Source organism: Pristiophorus japonicus, chromosome 15 (assembly GCF_044704955.1).
Source record: "Pristiophorus japonicus isolate sPriJap1 chromosome 15, sPriJap1.hap1, whole genome shotgun sequence".
NCBI classification, from domain to species: domain Eukaryota; kingdom Metazoa; phylum Chordata; class Chondrichthyes; family Pristiophoridae; genus Pristiophorus; species Pristiophorus japonicus.
In genome coordinates this window covers 146,778,003-146,794,424 of record NC_091991.1, presented here as the reverse complement: position 1 = coordinate 146,794,424, position 16,422 = coordinate 146,778,003, and the positions used below count along the sequence as shown (strand labels likewise).

Genomic DNA, 16,422 nt, shown 5'->3' with positions numbered 1-16,422 from the left:
AAATATATTCAAAAGGGAGTTAGATGAAGTCCTTACTACTCGGGGGATCAAGGGTTATGGCGAGAAAGCAGGAAGGGGGTACTGAAGTTTCATGTTCAGCCATGAACTCATTGAATGGCGGTACAGGCTAGAAGGGCTGAATGGCCTGCTCCTGCACCTATTTTCTATGTTTCTATGTTTCTATCCTGCATGCTGCCAATCACAGAGTAACAGGACGGTAGGAATTGTGATGCAGAAAGTAGAGTCGGTCAGAAACCTCAGAAATCTATGCACCAAACCAGTGAGACGTCACATTTATCAGTAGCCGTTTGTTTAATCTACTTCAGCATTCCTCACATTCTTGGTGTGACTACCCCGAGGGGCGTGACTGAAAACAACAGACCCACCAGGCGCAATGTTATAAAAATGGAAAAATCAGATTGAGGATCATAATCATGAATTGTGTCTCCAGAAGATCATTTCCTTTTTCTAAACTGAAGTGACTGGGGTGTACATTAGAAGATAGATGAAGCTCTCTCACCTTGGGGTGGAGACAATTCTGGACGTTAGCTCCTGCAAATCTATCAGACATACCTCAGTCTCAAATACTTGTTCCTGGGCGTCTTCGAGAGGTATATTAGCCTCTTTCTTTCCAATACACATGCTGTCCAATGGCAGGGCGTTGTTCCTGGGAAGAACCTATTCTATATGGTATCCAACCTCACAACTCTTAAGGAAATAAAATATGAGCTTCTTCAATGCCTGGTGGGGAAAGACATTGCCCAACGTGGTATTAAAACACATGGAGCAGGTTTAACTCACAATCTGCACTGATTTGGCTCTGACTTAGCATTAGGGGCAGAGCAAAGGAAAAAAAAAGACATGCATTTATATAGCGCCTTTCATGACCTCAGGACATCCCAAATTGCTTTACAACAGTGACTACACTTCAAAAGTATTCATTGGCTGCAAAGGACTTCGAGACATCCCAAGATCATGATAAGCACTATAGAAATGCAAGTATTTCTTTTCTTTATTCCCTGGTGATTAGCCAAAAATGGACATATTTCAGATGTATGGAAAAATGATGCACACTCCTGTAACTGCAAAGGCCTACCTACTGGGGAGAAAACAGCTTTCATGCTCTTTATAGGAGATTAAAAAAACATTATTTTAATTTATATTGTCCTTGTGTTTGTTATCCAGTCCTCTGCTGTGTTGACAGCATGTATCACTTTGAGGCTGGTGAGCAAATATTCCTGCTTAACTGAAATTTCCTGTATGAAGGCACTTATAAATAAATATGGTTACATAATATAGGAAGGACAGTCCTAAATATTTAAGAGAGCCGTCTGTGATGAGAAGCCCACTATCCGTTGAGAATGATTGCATCACAGAGAATGCATTATCCATAGAAAATGGAAATCGCAGTCAAGCAGATCAGTAAAACTGTAGGGGTTGGCGTTTCTGCTGCATGGCACACTTTGTGGGATTGTCACCGACAGCACGTGATTTATACAAAGATCCGTTGAGAAGACAGGCACATTCATCATACATTCTTCCTATTCAACCACTTTTTGTCCTCTCTTATGCAGGTTTTCCTGCATTCACACATCAGCTGATGCCGTCAGTAAATTAGGAATCATAAAGCACAGGGGTCTATAGTTTGGAGCTGAATGCATCTAGTCAAAGTGCATGGAGACCTCGCCCACACTTGTCTTATTAGATATGCATCAATTCAAGCAATGACGGAAACGTGGAGATTGATAGCTCCAATAAACAGTAGGATGTGCTGTCAAGGCATTGATCAAGCTGTCAACTCCAATTACTGCTGTGAACGTTAGGCAATCAATAAGGAAATACTTTGGAGCAGAACAGTGAATGTGATTTGTTCCAAAAATAGCTCAATAATTCATTCTGAAGTTACTTGTCGTATCCCAACCTCTTCACTCCCAGACTAATACTTCACTTGGGTTTCAACTTCTCTATCCGCCTTTGTAGGCTTAAATCACCTCAAATATACACTTCCATTTGGGCTATCCTTCTCTCATTGTTTTCATTTGTTGCTCGGTCTGATCATGTCACCTTCAAGGTCTTTCTTAGGCATCTCGTCTTATTTATTTATGATTCTTTTAAATTGGCTCATTTTTTCCCCTCTTCCAATCTTTCTTCCCTCCATTCCTCAAGGAACCGGCTTACGCTGGGACATGTGCATCTCCAATACCTTGCCCAAATAGCCATCCCTCGTTGTCAACCGAGATCATGAGTGTCAGCAGCTGTGGAGCATCGCAGGTATCCTGATTCGGTCATCCACCAATGGCTAAGCAGGCGGATCTTCCAGCGGGGGTTACTGGATGGCAATCGGGAGGGACAATCCTGGTAGAATTTTGTCCCCCCTCCTTAACCCAGGGAAGCAATGGCCAGTACTCACATCTACCACCTTGGATGAGATTAGCTAAACCAGCACAAATCAGGGATTGAACCTGGAATCTTCCCGTTCTGTACCATGCCAGTCTGTGGATTTAACTGCCGAACCTTTGAGAAGATCCCATTGCTCAGGTTTTACCTTGAGGGCAATGCTGTTGTTAGTGTCAGTCATCAAAGCATCATCATCATCATAGGCAGTCCCTCGGAATCGAGGAAGACGTATTTCCACTCCTGAAGTGAGTTCTTTGGTGGCTGAACAGTTCAATATGAGAGCCACAGACTCTGTCACAGGCAGGACAGATAGTCGTTGAGGGAAGGGGTGGGTGGGACTGGTTTGCCGCACGCTCTTTCCGCTGCCTGCGCTTGATTTCTGCATGCTCTCGGCGTTGAAACTCGAGGTGCTCATCGTCCTCTCGGATGCACTTCCTCCCCTTAGGCGGTCTTGGGCCAGGGACTTCCAGGTGTCAGTGGGGATGTCAGATTTTATCAGGGAGGCTTTGAGGGTGTCCTTGTAGAATTTCTGCTGCCCACCTTTGGCTCGTTTGCCGTGAAGGAGCTCCGAGTAGAGCGCTTGCTTTGGGAGTCTCGTGTCTGGCATGCGAACAATGTGGCCTGCCCAGTGGAGCTGATCGAGTGTGGTCAGTGCTTCAATGCTGGGGATGTTAGCCTGAATGAGGACGCTGATGTTGGTGCACCTGTCCTCCCAGGGGATTTGTAGGATCTTATGGACACATTGTTGGTGATATTTCTCCAGCAACATGAGGTGTCTGCTGTACATGGTCCATGTCTCTGAGCCATAAAGGAGGGCAGGTATTACTACAGCCCTGTAGACCATGAGCTTGGTGGCAGTTTTGAGGGCCTGGTCTTCAAACACACTTTGGAAAATAGTTGCAGGAGTAGGCCATTCGGCCCTTCGAGCCTGCACCACCATTCAATATGATCATGGCTGATCATGCAACTTCAGTACTCCATTCCTGCTTTCTCTCCATACCCCTTGGTCCCTTTAGAGTAACGGCCACATCTAACTCCCTTTTGAATGTATCTAACAAACTGGCCTCAACAACTTTCTGTGGTAGAGAATTCCACAGGTTCACAATTCTCTGAGTGAAGAAGTTTCTCCTCATCTCGGTCCTAAATGGCTTACCCCTTATCCTTAGACTGTGACCCCTGGTTCTGGACCTCCTCAACATCGGGAACATGCTTCCTGCATCTAACCAGTCCAATCCCGTCAGAGTTTTATATGTTTCTATGAGATCCCCTCTCACTCTTCTAAATTCCAGTGAATATAAGCCTAGTCGATCCAGTCTTTCTTCATATGTCAGTCCTGCCATTCTGGGAATCAGTCTGGTGAACCTTCGCTGCACTCCCTCAATAGCAAGAATGTCCATCCTCAGATTAGGAGACCAAAACTGTACACAATATTCAAGGTGTGACCTCACAACTGCAGTAAGACCTCCCTCCTCCTATACTCAAATCCTCTAGCTATGAAGGCCAACAAACCATTTGCCTTCTTCACCGCCTGCTGTACCTGCATGCCAACTTTCAATGACTGATGTACCATGATGCCCAGGTCTCGTTACACCTCCCCTTTTCCTAATCTGTCACCGTTCAGATAATATTCTGCCTTCTTGTTTTTGCCACCAAAGTGGATTACCTCACATTGGAGGCGATGTTGGATCTCGTCATCGATGCCTGCTCTTGTCAACAAGCTTCCAGCTGGAGTGGAACAAAACTACAGAACCAGTGGGAACTTGTTCAATCTGCGCTGTCTCCAGGCCAGGTCCAAGACCATCCTAACCTCTGTCGTCGAGCTACAGTATATGGATGACTCCTGCATCTGCGCACATACAGAGGCTGAACTCCTGGACATAGTCGATGTATTTACTGAGGCTACGAAAGCATGGACCTCACACTAAACATCCGTAAAACAAAGGTCCTCCACCAGCCTCTCCTCACCGCACAGCACTGTCAGTTATATTTTCTTTGTGATATTCGCATTGACTGAATCTTGTTCAGTTTCTGGAACAAACTTATTGACAGGGTGTGTCCACCTGCATATCTTGCCATTAATACAGAATATTAATATTTCAACCTGGGATCCCTTTCAGTGTAGCTCCTCCTTGTACAAAAACAAGAGCTGGGGGGGGGTTAATTGCGTAGCGCTCCATTTGGGGGCGGTAACAGCTGGGAGGCGGGCGTTCCCGCGACAGGCGCGGAATTTGCGCCCCGCTCACGATATTAGGGTTACTGCCCCCGAGAGCAAGTGGAGCAGAAAATAACGCACTCTACTTGCTCTGTGGGGGCGTGAGCAGGGCGGATGCACATAGAGAGGGTGCAGCGCTACGCAGTGGAACGTGTACCGCAGCCGTATAGAAGGGGCCCTGCCCTACCTGGACCACCGGGGAGCGGGGTGCCATGACATCAGCCTGGAGTACTGGGCTGCCAGATCACGGCACGGACCCCGTGTTCTACAACAGGCCACGACCGGGAAGTCGGCCAATTTAATTTTTTTTTGCACACGGCCACATCCCCTTTAACTAGCGCTCCGCGAGCAGCCTGCAGCGCCCCCGATGCTGTCGCTGTCATCGCCTGGCACAGCTTCAGGGGGCGCTCCCGAATTCTCACTCCGGGGCGAACACGGGTCATTGCGCACGGTGATGACGAGAGGTACTACCGGTTACCGCCGCCACTAAATTCCCGCAGAATGTAGCGGGACTAATATGCAGTGCCGTGCCCGGGCAAAAAGTCGCTTGCGTCCCATTAACACCTCCTGCGACCGGGAGATGCAAACTAACCCAATTGTTCCCTCCTAGTTTATTCAAACAGCAGTATTCATCTTCCATTTGTCAATTTCATAAATTTGCATTGGGTGAATAGTTCCTGGATTAGCCAACGAGCTGGGCTATTGAAAAATGACTGCAGCAAAATGCAAATAACTTGTAGCTCTTTCAGAAAATATCAATTTCGGGATACAGTGTGTGACAATGTGAAACATGACGTGATAAGTGCAGCATACTTGGGAGGATCAGGTGACCTTGGACCTATGGATCCCAAAGCTCTCCACCACTGGGGTTTCCTCGGGTCATGCCTGGGTCCGTTTTAGAATAATTGATAGAGACCGATTGCTATGATTAGTCAACAACTCCATTATTGCGTGTCATGGATGGTTGAAAGTTAACTAGATGAACCTTGGTTTTTTTTTATACTTAAAATGTTTTAATATAGTTTGCAAAAGATCCAGAGGGGAAATGAGGAGATTTTTTTTTAATGCAGCGGGTTGTTATGATCTGGAATGCACTGCTCGAAAAGGTGGTGGAAGCCGATTCAAGAGAAACTTTCAAAAGAGAATTGTATGAATACTTGAAAAGGAGAATATATTGCTGAGCTATGGGGAGTAAGCAGGGGGTTGAAACTAACAGGATAGCTCAATCAACCTCTCTAAAACAGATTATCTGGTCATTATCACATTGCTGTTTGTGAGACCTTGCTGGGCGCAAATTGGCTGCCGCATTTCCTACATTACAACAGTGACCACACTTCAAAATGACCTTCAATGGTTGTAAAGCGCTTTGGGACGACCTGAGGTCATGAAAGGCGCAATAGAAATGTAAGTCCGAGCGAGGAACCACAAGGACATCTGCATCACCCGCGCCATGACAGGAGCTTAAAACTTCTGGACTGACCACCGCCTAATCCACTCGGTGATGTCCATCAATGTGACCCCAAAACAGCAGCGGGAACAGAAAATCAATGCTGGAGCACTCGAAGACCCTGCTATGAAAGCCCTGTTCAGCCTGCGCCTCACAACCAACCTGACAACTTCCAGTGAAACGGAGACGCAGTGTCCACAGTGCCTGGTCTGCCCGTAAGGCCTCCATAATTATCACCTATGAAGAGACGCTTGGTCACTCCAGCAGGAAACATCGAGACTGGTTCGACGAGAACGACCAGGAGATCCAGGAGCTGATAAGTCACAAGCACAAGATATTCTTGAACTGGAAACAGCAACACAACTCGAAAGCAAGAAAGCAGCTCTATAGACGTCTGAAGGCCGAGGTCCAACAGAAAATTCGTGACCTAAAGAAATGATGGTGGGTGGAAAAAGCGCAGGAGATCCAGCAACTAGCCGACAACCACGACCTGCGTGGATTCTTTAGCGTAGTCAAGACCACCTATGGCCCAAGCACCCAAGGTCCTACCCCACTGAGGGCCAAGAACAGAAAGGTACTCATCAAGGACAGAGAGGCAGTCAGTGCCCCGCTGGAAGGAGCACTTCGAAGATCTCCTTAACCGAGACTCTGTCATTGACGCGAGTGTCCTCGACTCCATTCCGCAGCATGCTACCCAAACAATAAGGGAATTAAGGGTTATGGGGAGCGGGCGGGTAAGTGGAGCTGAGTCCACGGCCAGTTCAGCCATGATCTTTTTGAATGGCGGAGCAGGCTCGAGGGGCTAGATGGCCTACTCCTTTTCCTAATTCTTATGTTCTATGATACCCGCCCTCCTATATGCATCAGAGACATGGACTATGTACAGCAGGCACACAAAGCACTGGAGAATTACCACCAATGCTGCCTCTGCAAGATCCTACAAATCCATTGGCAGGATAGGCGCATCAACATCAGTGTTCTCGCTCAGGCCAACATCACCAGCATCGAAGCATTGATCACGCTCGATCAGCTCTGATGGACGGGCCACATTGTCTGCATGCCCGATATTAGACTCCCAAAACAAGTGCTCTACTCGGAGCTCCGACACGGCAAGCAAGCACCAGGCAGGCAGAGGAAACATTTCAAGGATACCCTCAAAGCATCCGTGAAAAGTGCAACATCCTCACCGACACTTGGGAATCCCTGGCCCAAGACTGCTCAAAATGGAGGAGAAGCATCCTGGAAGGCACCAAACACCTCGAGTCTCTTCGCCGGGAGCACGCGGAAGCCAAGCACAAAGAGCAGAAGGAGCGTACGACAAACCAAGCATTTCACCCACCTGTCCCTCCAACCACTGTCCGCCCCACCTGTGACAGGGACTGTAGGTCCCGCATGGGACTCATCATTCACCTGAGAACTCATATTAGTGTGGAAGCAAGTCATCCTTGACTCTGAGGAACTGCCGAAGAAGAAGATAAATGCAAGGGAGGGGGCGGGGGGGGGAAGGGAAAAGAGAGCACTAAACACCTTCACTTTAAAAAATAAAGAACCATCATCGATAATAAATGATAAATCAATCAATCAATCAATAAATCAAAAAATTAAAAATTAAAAATTAAAGAAATAAAAAATCAATAAATAAAAAAATAAAAGTCCCTACCTCACCTACTACAGCATGCAACGCCTATCCGTTCGGCCAAGGGCTGGAAATCATTCACCCAGCACAGCAGCAAAGAAAATCATGCAGCAGCATATCTTCGGCCGTTCGGCCAGAGGCTAGGTACGGGAAATCGATCACCCAGCAGCTCACTAAAGTGCCATTGCGCATGCGCGCATGCTCCAACGCACATGCGCAACGCTGTCGGCACTCACAGACACGCTGGGCCCTAGCCTCGCCCCCATGCCGGCTGTGTAGACACAGCATGTCGCTAGCTATGCCCCCCACAGCTCAAGCTGCGCTGCACCAACTGGAATGGAGGCCTGCAGACAGTTCAGAATAGCGAGGTACTTTTTAGGTGCACTTTTAATTCTAAAAAATAGGCGCAAGGCTCGGAGGTGCACTGTCCTAATGAACAGTTCAAACTTGGCCCCACATATCTAAGAATACCAAGGACCCTGTCTTCCACTTTATTTTGGGACATTTCTGATCTGTCTAATTTTCTGAAATCATTTCAAATATTGTATACTTCAACTGTATGCATTCTGTAGCTTCATTATTTAATCGAAGGTTTTGATAATATCCTTTTATTTATATAAAACATTTCTGCATTTAATTTGAACTCTCTCCAATATATATATTTTTAAATATTCAATTTTAGTTTAGTTTTGCCTTCTTCACTGCTTCCAATCAGCCTCCCAATAGCTGGTACATGTAATGTGCGATTCCTTGCTACATCCCATGCCACAAGTAAAAATCTGTCGCCTTTATGATCGCTGCTTCTCAAGTGCTCTCTAACCTCTGAATTTTCCATAATCTGCACTGAAATCCGGATCAAAGTGATATCTTCCCTCAGACACATTTCAGCGCTCTGCAACAAAAACCACTTTTTGCACAAATTCGGTGAGTTTGCCCCTCCTCTTTTGCAAGATCGTCACAAGTACTCCACTTAATTTTGTGATCATTAAAATCAGCCATAATTAGAAACCTCCCTTTCTCTGACGCTCGCCTTGACTGAAGACACTGCAATCTTTTACTGTAAATGATTGCAGCTGTCATCTATACATAGCTCTGAGCAGAGGGGCTCAAAGGAGCACAAGTACTCTAGAGCTGTAACCAAGCTCCCCCTACCCACTGCCAAACATTTTGTCAAAATGAATTTATTAACCAAATTTGCCCTGACTCACTAAGGCTGTGCGGAGGCGGGCATGCAGCATAAATACATCAATCTTCAGATTTCTGGGCCTCTGCCTGCTGCAATGAGCTAAAAAAAAACAAATCCCAGCAATTCTACATAAAACCTTCTCCTAAAGAGGTTTGAAGTGACAATGTCCCTTTCTTGCCTTTGAACGTTTATTTTTTGCTGAGACTTGTATCGCCAGGTTAGCTTGGCTAGTCTTTTATCCAGATTAAAATGACCTAAATGAACCTAGTAAAGCAGTACAGGAACAGTTAACCAGACAATTAAGAGAATGAACTATTGACCCCTGCAGAGGATGTGCACCACACACATTCCACTCCTAACTGAAATTAACCTGAAGTTCAGTTAGTATTACAGAATTGATGGGAGGTCAATTTGTCTCTAGACTTCGACTTCAATGGAAAGGGAAATGGGGAGAGGTGCAAAACGGGCTGCCGATTCACTGTCACCCGCTTCACACTCGGCCAAAGTCACAATTACCTCCATCCTGCCTGGGATCAGAGAAAATGGCAGGTGGAGGTGCTCACATCAGCAATGATATTGTTGCTCTGCCAACTCCAATGGCATGGGGGAAAACATCGCACTTGATCTGGCTCTCTCCTGTTCTGGAGGTGGAAGAGCCACTTCATTTACCGGACAGCACCGCTACCAAACTGAAGGCTGCCACTCAATGTAGCCTGAGTTGAGTACAGTGTGGCAGGCCCCGTTACCAACATAACATTTAAACATAATTCGCGACACTGCAGCAGCACAGGATGTTGAGAGAATACTGTTTTGCAGTGTTGGAAGTTTTTTTGTTTCCTCGTTCGTTTTCTCCCTCCCTGTTCTGAAGATGCTCACTTGGGTACATCATCATCATCATGACAGCTGACAGGCAAAAGCTGCCCTCCTGTATAAGCCAGTATCACCCGATCCAGCACTCAGCAAGTGTCCACACACATGCACTTTCCAGCCAGAGTCACTAGTAGCAAGCAGGAGCCGGACCCCTGGCTGATTTCCTTCCCCCCCCCCTCCGCCCCCCCCAGCGCAGGGGCACTAAGACCAATTGAATTATCTTGATTGAAATTAGCTATTTGAAAACTGACTCAGAATCATACCTGGGACTGCCTGGTCGATATGGTTTGATGCTACATTGATTGGTGCCTTTTCCCATTGTGCCATTGAAAGTTGGAAAGTGCCAGCTATGGCTCAATGGTAGCACTCTCACATCTGAGTTAAAAGATTGTGCGTAAAATTCTCATCCTTGATTTCAAACCCCTCCATGGCCTTGCCCCTCCTCAAGCAATATAACCCTCTGAGATCTCTGTGCTCCTCCTATTCTGGCCTCTTGAACATCCCCAATTATCATCGCTCCAATGGCAGTGTAATTTCAGCTGTCTAGGCCCTAAACTCGAGAGTTCCCTTCCTACACCAATCTATCTCTGTCCCTTTAAGAGGCTTCTTAAAACCTACCTCTTTCATCAAGTTTTTTATGTGGCTTGGTGTCAAATATTGTTTGATAAAGCACCTGTGAAACACCTTGGGATGGTATATTTATGCAAGTTGTTGTTGTTGTTGGTATGGTGTGGTCGACACAGTTCATCATTGTGCCAGCTTTCTGGATGACAGAATAGTGGGATGGCAGATGCTTCTCCGCAGTGAGTGAGGGAATATGTGAGGCAGGAAAATCTCAAAGGTTTTTGCACATTCCTGGCATCCGGTACAGTTCACTGGTGACTGAATGCAAGGGACGAGTTCAGAAGCAGTCCTTGCGCTTTATAAATGCACAATGCAGGGATACCTTTTTATTTGTAACAAGAAAGGAAAACAAAAGGGACACATTGTATACCCTGGGATCTGGTTCAGAAGCTGAGAACCACAGCAATGTCTCTGAAATCTTAACAGAATCCTGACAAATGTGAAAAGGGGTAAAAGATCAAAGGAGAATGATTTTGTCAGACATTTGGATTGTAAGTGCTGCGTGCTTTATTTCCTTATCCATCAGTGTGAATGTGGTGATGTCTTTGTGCAGCTTAACCGATGCTTACACACCAGAGAGAGTCAATTTATCTATTTACATTATCTCTTTTAGTTGTAACTGTTCAGTATCAAATTCTGGAAGGAGTGAGTGAGACAGTCAGCTTGTCTTTTCAACCAACCTTCATAGAATGGCCTCGTGAATATTCTGTCCATTGTAAAACTGCCACTGGCAGAAGAACTTACTGTAATAAAATCTTAGGAAGATGGAAGAGGGAAATACGGCCATTCAGCCCATTCAGTCTGCACTGTTGTTTTAGATTATTTTGCAAAGCCCGAGCACATCAATCCCCGCCCTGCTTGATGCCTTTATCTGCCTGGTGGAGGTTGTGTGCAATCTTCTCCTGCTAGAAAGATGTGATAATGACCAGGTAATCTGTTTTTTCAGGTGTTAGTTGAGGGATACATATTGGTCAGGACACCCTACTGTTCTTTGAAGTGGTTTCATGGGATCTGACAGTGCAGCACTCCTTCGGTACTGCTCTAGAACATCAACTTAGATTTTGTGCTCAAGTCCCTGGAGTGAGAGTTGAACAACCATGGGCTAGACACTACCAGTGGGTTCTTTTCTTTTCCATTCCATCTCCATGGAGTTGACTATCCAACAACAAGGTAGGTTTTAAGGAGCGTCTTAAAGGAACAGAGAGAGCTGGCAAGGTTTAGGGAGGGAATTCCAGAGCTTAGGGCCTAGGCAGCTGAAGGCACGGCCGCCAATGGTGGAGTAATGACAACCTGAATTGGAGGACCGCAGAGATATTGGAGACTTGTAGAGAAAAGGGGGTCAAGTTTCAGCCTGAGTTGTTCCTATTTTTTTGGAGCATCTAGTTTAGAATGGAGCATCTTAGAAATTGCAATTCTCGGCATTTAGTTTGCTCCAGTTCTAGTGAGTTAGAATAGTTTTATTTTAGAACAGATTTTTTTTCCAAAAGGGGGCGTGTCCAGTCACTTACGCCTGTTTTGCAAGTTTAGGCAGCGAAAATTTACTCCAAACTAACTTAGAATGGAGTAAGTGTAGATTTTTGTACGCTCAGAAAAACCTTGCCTACACTTAGAAAATCAGGCGTAGGGAACGAGAGATGGGGATGGGAAGGGGGATTTACAAACATTAAACACTTCACTTTTACAAATAAAGAGCCATCATCAATAATAAATGATAAATAAATCAATAAATCAATCAAAAAAATGTAAAAAATAAAAAATAAAAAAAATAATTAAAAAATCAATCAATAAATAAAAAATTAACTTTCCACTCACCGACTGCAGCACCGGGAGCCCTCCAACAGCGTGCTGGAATGGCACCCCCCCCCCCCCCCCCCAGTGTCTCTCTCTCTGTCTCTGTCTCTGTGTTTCTGACAGCGAGGGGTGGGGGAGGAAGAGGGGGGTAGGGTGGAGCAAGGGGTGGGGGGAGAGAGGAGGCTGGGGGAGTGAGGGCTAGGGGGGAGAGAGGGGAGTAGGGAGAGTGAGAGGTGGGGGGGGAGGGGAGGGGTGAGAGGGGAGGGGGGAAAGAGTGAAGTATGGAGAGGGGGGGGAGTGGAGAGGGGGGAGGAAGGGGAGGAGAGGGGAGGGGGAGAGGAGGGAGGGGAGGAGGGGGGAGAGGGAGGGGAGCTGAACGGGGGGGAGGGGGGAGGGCTGAACGGGGGGGAGGGGGGAATGAACGGGGGGGGGCGTGGCTGAATGGGGGGAGGGAGGGGGGCTGAACGGGGGGGAGGGGGGATGAACAGGGGGGGCAGGGGGGATGAATGGGGGCGTGGCTGAATGGGGGGAGGGTGAAGGAGGGGGGATGAACGGGGGGGCGTGGTTGAATGGGGGGAGGGAGGGGGGCTGAACGGGGGGGAGGGGGGATGAACAGGGGGGGGCGTGGCTGAATGGGAGGGAGGGTGGAGGGCTGAACGGTGGGGGGGGGGGGGTGAAGGAGGGGAGCTGAATGGGCCCCGCTGCCGCCGCCAGTTCCAAGGACGACTTCGGGGGACTTCGAGCGGGGCCCGCCCCCAGCGAGATGCCGACGGTGGACTTTGGGAGAGGCCGGGAGGGCGGGCCCCACCAACGCTGATGCCGGTTCCAAGGAGGACTTCGGGAGGGGCCCGCCCCCGGTGAGATGCCGGGCGGGCAGGCCCCTCCGACGAGGTAAGATGCATCAGGCCACACGGCCCGGGATAGTGCGACGTCCCTTCGGCCAGGGATAGGGTCGTCACCCCGGAGACAGGATGCGCTGGGAGGGCCGGGAGCTACTGCACATGCGCAAAGCTGCCGGCACTATTTTTGGCGCAGGGCTCTAGCTCCGCCCTCAGCAGTTCCTGCTGCGCCGCGCCCAACTGCAAACGGGCCTACAGCTATCGGAGAATCGCGAGGTACGTATTCAGCGCAATCTTTGTTCTACAAATTAGGCGGGCCTCTCCGATGTGCGCCGTTCTAGCGGGCGTCTGAAACTTGAGCCCAGGGAGGGAAGTGGCCATGGAGGGATTTGAAATGAAGGCTGAGAATTTAAAAATATCAGTCTAAAACATCGTGTCCATGAAAAAGACAATCAGTGCCACAGTGACAACAGTGGGAACATAAAACCATTCATTGTGAGCAATTGTTAAGATCAAGGCAGCAGAAATAAACAGAAAAGTTTAACACATAATCAACACATATGCTCCATTCATATTCTTCAATTTTTTCTTGATGTTAGCACAGAATAAAAGATCAACACAGCTGTTATAATTGAGACTCTCTCCCAATATTTTCAACTTGGATTCAGAATAAAAAAGAACCACTGTCAGCACAAAATGTTCAGGCTGAAACTAATATTTAGCTTTATTTGCATATAAAATAATTACACAAAAAACAACTAATACATCAAGGGCTGGAAATTCATCACCTTTCCGCCCATTTACCGCTGGAAAACAGTTTACCGTTGAAATGACGGCCAAACTCGAAATTACCACCCCATTTACTGTCCAAATATCACCAGCGGTAAATTCTTCAGTCAATTACCGTGAGCGGTAAACAATACCGCCCGCCCATTTTCTCATAGCTATTTTAACATCATATTTCGTGCAATGCCTACCAGCACCAGCAGGACTGCACTGCTCGTCTAGGTGAAGGTGACTGCAGCATTTGCCTTCTATGCATCTGGCTCCTTTCAGGCATCAGCTGGAGATATATGCTGTATCTCTCAGCACGCTACACATCGCTGCATTCGCCGGGTAACTGATGCACTACATATGCAGGATGGACTTTATAAACTTCCTAATTACCAGGGAGGCACAGAGTGAGAGGGCTTTGGGTTTTTCAAGAATTTCAAACTACCCATGGTACAGGGTGCTATAGGCTGTACGCACATCACCCCGTGAGCACCTTTAAAGAAGCCAAAGGTGTCCCGAAACTGAAAGGGATTCCATTCCCTGAACGTGCAGCTTGTCGTTGACCACACGCAGTGCATCATGGCAGTAAATGACAATTTTCCAGGGAGCATCCATGATGCGTACATCTTGCGTGAGAGCACTGTCTCTGACCTAACAGTCAGCCACAAGGTACTGCTAGATGCTGGGGGACAAAGGATATGGCCTCGCCACCTGGCTCATGACCTCACATCTCAGACAGATGCCGAGCATCGCTACAAGCCATATAGTCACACACAATAGTCGAAAAGACAATTGGAGTGCTGAAGCAGCGCTTCCGATGCCTGGACCACTCTGGAGGCAGCCTGTAATACCACCCTGAGCAGGTCGCTGAGTTCATTGTGGTGTGTTGCACAACATAGCCATCATGAGGGGACAGGAATTGCCACAGGGGACTGCAGGACCACCTCAGGACAGACATCCCCAATCCTTTCTTCAATGTCCCATTAATGTACCATTAAGCTGCACGTGGTGCATGATGAACATATATAAGTACAAGATCTCAGAAAATCATCGCAATAAGATAGTTGATGGCAAATATTGCGTGACACTAAGCTTACCTGCATTAACATGTGGCAGAATTACATTTTAAGTAATGAGGGAGTGCATGATTTAAGTTATTACTTACTCTTGCGGCAGAAACGATGTTGTTCCATCGCTTACGGCACTGGTTCGCTCCCCGATGGACCTGCGCCACTGAGGACACCGCCTCCGAGATCTCACTCCATATTCGCTGGTATATTGCTGGGGTGGGTTTCCCACACCCACCCCGGGTCAATTGAATCCGTCTAGCTTCCATTTCATGGACCAATGCCTCTTGGGTGTCCAACGAAAATCGTTTGGCCTTCCTCCTTCCCCTGCCTCTTTCCACCTCTCGCTCTCCTTCTCTCTCCATTATTTGTATGGAAAATATTCAAAGAATATACAAAATATTCAAAATAATAGTGGATTGTACAAAACAGTTGATTATAATTCTATTATTCAAGTTTTTAAATATCAATAAGACTTCTGCAGCTCGATGACCTCTTTTTTAATTCTCTCCTGTCTCTCTCTCTCTCTCTCCCTCTTCTGTGCATGCGTGGGCGACCCCTGACCCCGAATCGCGGGAAAAAATCATATTGGAGAAAAAAAAATTGCAGAAGGCCCATTTTCCCAGACACCAGCCTTACACGACCAAAAATACCGCCACCACCGGACACATACTGTTACCGCCACCTCTGGCCAAATTCTCACGAAATTTTTGTTCTTCCGGCGGTACTAAAAACGTGATCAGCGTTTACCGCCGGAATACCGCCGAGATATGGGCAATGGCAGTAATTACTGAATTTCCAGCTCCAAGAAACTCGAAGCACAATAATTAATCTACACGATACATAACCATTGTAAAATAATAAAAAGTCTGAAATCTTCAGTTTTCAGTAACATTCAACTGAACCTTTTTGTATTCAGGTCTATTTTCACAATCAACATGTTGCTACTACAACAAGGATTAATTTGTTAATTAATGTGACTTTAGATAATGAAGCAGTCTAAAAGCAAGAGAACATTTGGGGCATTGGTGATATACTAACATTCAGTGTAATAATAAAAGGCTCAATTTTCCCCAGTTATCTGCGCCGTTCTTTTGGCACGCGCCGCTTTTTTTGGCCTAAATTTAAATATCCAAGTTTCCCCAAAGATTGTGTGCCAGTGTCACGGACTCTCAGGCTGCCTGCAATTTCTGCGGTCTAGAGGAGTCCGTGTTCCATGTATATGTGGAATGTGCGAGGTTGCAGCCCCTCTTCCAATATTTGAAGCAGCTGCTCCTCAAACTCTGGCTGCACTTCAGACCCACACACCTGATTTTTGGGCACCCTGTGCGGAGGGGAGCGGGCAGGTCGGAAGGCCTCCTCATAGGACTGTTCCTGGGCATGGCCAAAGTGGCCATTAACCAGTCCAGGCAGCGGGCGGTCGAGGGGGTTGTTCAACCCGGCTGCCTGCCTCTCTTCCGCGGTTACATCCGAGGCAGGGTGTCCCTGGAGATGGAGCACGCGGTGTCCACTGGTACGCCGCGGCCTTCCGCGAGAGGTGGGCACCGGAGGGACTGGAGTGCATCATCACCCCCGGCAA

At 47.3% G+C, this 16,422-nt stretch overlaps 1 protein-coding gene across 1 annotated transcript in view; it reads right to left on the bottom strand.

Annotated features, from left to right (window-relative positions):
- The window catches only part of LOC139281110 (cytoplasmic phosphatidylinositol transfer protein 1-like), a 284,745-nt gene extending 269,095 nt beyond the window's left edge, over nt 1-15,650 (bottom strand). Inside the window, exon 1 of the mRNA XM_070901063.1 lies at nt 14,942-15,650. The gene's annotated coding sequence lies outside the window, so the exon portion shown is untranslated. The remainder of the gene's footprint in view (nt 1-14,941) is intronic.
- Nucleotides 15,651-16,422: the final 772 nt, after the last annotated feature.